Consider the following 4,867-nt stretch of genomic DNA (forward strand, 5'->3'; position numbering starts at 1 on the left):
TTTTTTTTTCACTTTCCCTTTTGATACATGCAAGTTAGGAATTCTTACTGTTTGAATTCCATTTTTCCTAATGTTGATTTATATAACTTTCACCACACCCCCCATGTGTGGCTGTGGGTAGCTTAGATTTCTTTCATTTAGAACTTCTTGTCTATGTCTACAAGGAAATGAAATCTATATTATATATTTTAATCAACTAACTTTATTTTATGTAACATTATCCAAGTATTGTAAAGCTTTCTTTGGTTAAACAGTTATTTTCATTTAAACTTAACTATATTTATTTTGTTTGTGCAGAAATTTCTTCATTCTATGAATTTAAAATGGCCAAGGATTTTTCTACCATCTCTAATTGGGAAAGCCACCTCCTCTGCTAATCCTATAATTTTTGCACAATTTGATTTTTTTTAAATCTAGGTTCTGTATCCATGTGTAGTTTATTTTAGCATGTGGTGAAAGATTCTGTCTTACATCTAATTTCTTCCAAGCTATCCCCCTTTGTTTTTATCATGCTTTGAATAATGAGTTTTATACAAGTGGCATAGTTTGGATTTTTATATTTCTCATTCTTTCCTTTGACCTTATACTCCCCCTTGTATTTTTTCCCAAGGTCTATAAGGTAATTCTTAAGTTATTTGATTGGTGTGTAATGGATGTTAATAAGTGCAAGTCATATTGTCATTTCGTTTTATTGACAATCCAACAATGAACAATTAATCTCAAATTATTTATTTTTTTATTCTAGTAAAGAGAATTTTGTAGTTGTATTCTTATAGTTCCTCTGAGTCTTGGTTGGAATATTTTTATATGTTTTCTATAGTTCTATGATTATTCTATAGTTATTTTAAATATGATATCTTGTCAACTTTTTGTATTGCGATATACAGAAAATGTTATTATTTTTGTTCAAGTTTACATGCTGCTACTTTGCTGACACCAACACTTTATCAGTTCTTTTTGGTATTCTGTAAGGATTTCTAAATAAATAATTATATCACTTGAAAAAAATAATTTAATGTTTTGCCAATGTTTCTTCAGTAAATGACTATTTTTTTCTAATTCCCTTAGCTCTAGCAAGATATCAAATAATACTTGTGAAATGAATATCCTTGCTTTTTCGTTCTTCTTGATGAAAACTTTTGATGTGTTATGTAATTGTTTTTTATGAGTTTTTTTACTATAATTAATTCTTAGCTTTTACAAATTTATTATTCTTATTTTTATCTTTGATTCTTTACTATCATAATAATTTATCTGAATTTAAATATTTTCTACTTCTTTTAAAATTATGTACCTATTATACTTATATATTTTTATTGTATTAACATCAGAAAACAATGGACATAGTCATTTTTGCTTTGATGTGTTTTATGATGATTTTATACCTTAGCATGTGACCAGTTTTTAAAAGCTACTATGCAAATGCTAAATTTGTGTATTATTTCTCTCTGTTATTATTTAGTATTTCCAAGAGATCATTCATATTTAAGTCTACTAAAATTTTATTCAAATCCTGAAGTTCCTTTTGTTCAACTTATTTCCCTTAAAATTTGTCTGTGTATGAAAAGGTTTTACTTTATTGTTGTGGTTTCCAATTATTATAGTTCTTTTTTTCATTTTTTTCCATTGTAATTCAACTTTGTCATCCCTTATCTATTCCATTTCTTATCTTTTCTCCTTTTTATTCCTTTCCATTTCTACCATTCACATTCACCTCTTAAACTGAAGTTTGTTTTGCTTGTGACTATTCCCTCTATAGCACTACCCTCTTTCAAACTTTTGTGTCTTCTCTATCTCACTACCTGTTACTCTATTTAGTTTAACATGTTGCTACATGAAGCTCTGGTTTTGTGTGTTTTTGTGTAAGTGCTTATGGTTCATATCCAATTGTCCTTTGACACATTTATATAAGAATGATCTCCACTTCTCACTCCTTCCTGTATTTTGCACACACTTCTAATATCCAAATTATCAAGAAATATTAAATATAACTTCTTCCACCTTTCTTCCGGAGAGTATTTCCCTTTAATAATGAAACAACCTCAGATGCTTTGATTACCCAATTTAAATACCTCTGCTATTTTTAAAGATATTAGACTTACAAAGAGACATTTATTTCTCCTACTCCAATTAGAATATAAGTATTTCATCATCAATCATATAGCCCTTCCAAATGTTCAAACGTATTTTTTTTTTAATTTATTTTAGATTTTTCTCCTTTTCATCCAGAAGTCTAGAAAATTTTCTATTCCATTAAAAGTTCATTTTCCTGCCATGGGATTGTCATGCAAGAGAGTTTATTGTTGTTTTGAAAATTTGATCATTGCCCTTTGGAAATATTATATGACATGATTTTCTCCCTTTATAGTTTAAGCTGCCAAGTCCTTTCTGATGCTGACTGAAGGCCTTTTATTGCTAGACTTTTCTTTCTGATGACAGGATTTTTTTTTTCCTTTGACCTGCCAACTCCTTGCTCATTTTCATATTCAAGGGGTGTAAGTACTGCAAGTTTTCAACCATTTATGTTTCTCCTTTATAAAGAAACCTAATCTTCCTGCTTTCGAGTGTAGCATACTGTCACCTTCAGTTGCACCTGGATTTTTTCTGGTATGAATTGGCACTTATCTGGCTTGCATTGCACTTTCTGATATGACACTTTCTTTGTGCCTGTAGTATTCTGGTTGACATTTTGTTGGCTTGAATGAAGGTACTTACTATAGTTGCTGCTTGGATTCTCTCATAATTCTTCATGTGTGTTCTCTTTTGGCTCTCTGATAGACTACATGCATGAGAGCTTTTGTCTGCATCTATTAATGAATGAAGCCATGTTAAAGTAATTTATGTATATATACATGTATGTATATACATATGCATCTATATACATATTTCTACTTAAAACAGTGATATAATAAAATTAGAAAAAAAAGATATTTAATTCTAACCCAATTGGATGCTTACACTACACCAATTCCCTCAAGAGAGTTACATTAGATACTATATTGATGCAAAAACCTAGAATACTATTGTTCAATAGTAGAAACCCAATATTGGTATTACAAAATCAGATAGCTAATTAGAAATTATTAATATAACCTAAGGAGAGGTATTATACTTGGAACCTGGTAGTTAATAATTATAATTTATAAAATTTTGGATGAATACATTGTCAAAAGAAATGCTAAACTGTACTAATATCTTTTCTATTTTTTTCTAAAGAGAAACCCAGCCCCCTTCCGCGTGTGTCGTTCATGGCCCCGATGCTTTTGCCCCTGCTGTTGGGCTCTGCGGCCCGGGCCCTGCGCCCTGCCGCCCTCCGAACGCTGCGCCCCGCCGTGGCCGCCGCCACCCTCACCTTTGGAGGCCTCCTGGGAGGAGGAGTCGCCAGCGAGCAGGGGCCCACGCGCCCCCGCCTCCTGCAGCCGCCCCGGAGCCCGCCCGGTCTATTTTCGTGCACGTACGGGGGCTCCACACCGAGGGGGATAAGGCCTTTGCTGAATTCCTGACAGATGAAATTAAAGAGGAGAGGAAGATCCAGAAACATAAATCCCTCCCCAAGATGTCTGGGGATTGGGAACTGGGTGTGCAAGGGACAGAAGCCAAGTTACTCCGGAGAGTAGCTGGCGAGAGGATCACAGTCACATTCAACATTAACAACAGTATCCCATCGATATTCGATGATGAGCCACCAGAGGGACAGAAAACCCAAGAACAGCAAGAGCCTGAACTTACATCAACCCCGAACTTCTTGGTGGAGGTTGTGAAGGACGATACCAAGAAGGCCCTTGTGCTGGACTGCCACTATCCAGAGGATGAGGTTGGACAGGAAGAAGAAGAGAGTGACATCTTCTCCATCCGGGAAGTGAGCTTTCAGCCCACCAGTGAATCTGACTGGAAGGATACAAACTACACACTCAACACAGATTCCTTGGACTGGGCCCTGTATGATCACTTGATGGACTTCCTGGCTGACCGTGGAGTGGACAACACATTTGCAGACGAACTGATTGAGCTCAGCACGGCCTTAGAGCACCAGGAGTACATCAACTTTCTGGAAGATCTGAAAGGATTTGTCAAGTGTCAGTAGGGAGGCCTGAGGCTGCGGGGGCCCCTGCTCTGCTCCCTGAGCCCTTCCTTCCAAGAGAAGGTTTCTAGAAGCCATCATGGAGAAAGTGCTGTGCTGTGAAATACCTCCAGGCATAAATTATGTTCCCAAAATAAATAAATAAATGAATGAATAAATAAAGAGAAGCCCAGATCTATTTTGACCTAAAACATTTCTGTATGAAACCTATAAATAATTCACTCAAGCAAAATTTTCAAACCATGTCATTTCCCTTTTTCTCTCCAGACATTTACCATTGACACTGTATTGATACAGATGAATAGAATGTTGGTTACTCAAAAAAAAGCTGATATTACCATTAAGAAGTGTGATAGTAGGGCGGCTAGGTGGCGCAGTGAGTAAAGCGCCAGCAGGAAGGAGAAAGGACCTGAATTTGGTTCCAGCCTCAGACACCTAATACCAACACACACACACACACACACACACACACACACACACACACACACACACACACACACACACACATTCACGGAAAAAACAAAAACAAAAACAACCTAGCCATGTAACCCTGGGCAAGTTACTTAATTCCAATTGCCCTCCAAAGGGGGAAAAAAAAGGTGACAACTCACCAAAAGTCAAGAACAGAATCTAGCAACAATGAATTTTAATGGAACACTTTAATGCTTACGTTATGTGTCTCAAAAAACATAAGTGGATCTATTTGTAAAATAACTAATAGAGTAAAATATTATAAGGTGAAAACCAAGCATGTATGTCTAACAGAATTATATATTCATATAGCAT

General features: G+C 35.3%; 1 pseudogene; it reads left to right on the forward strand.

The window, feature by feature from the left end:
* Nucleotides 1–3,239: 3,239 nt before the first annotated feature.
* On the forward strand, nucleotides 3,240–4,179 carry LOC138144284 (complement component 1 Q subcomponent-binding protein, mitochondrial pseudogene; annotated as a pseudogene).
* The last annotated feature ends 688 nt before the right edge of the window (nucleotides 4,180–4,867 follow it).

Source organism: Petaurus breviceps, unplaced genomic scaffold (genome assembly GCF_028583685.1).
Source record: "Petaurus breviceps papuanus isolate PSGF00001 unplaced genomic scaffold, PetGlider_PUasm1.0 90696, whole genome shotgun sequence".
In the NCBI taxonomy this organism is placed as follows: Eukaryota; Metazoa; Chordata; class Mammalia; order Diprotodontia; family Petauridae; genus Petaurus; species Petaurus breviceps.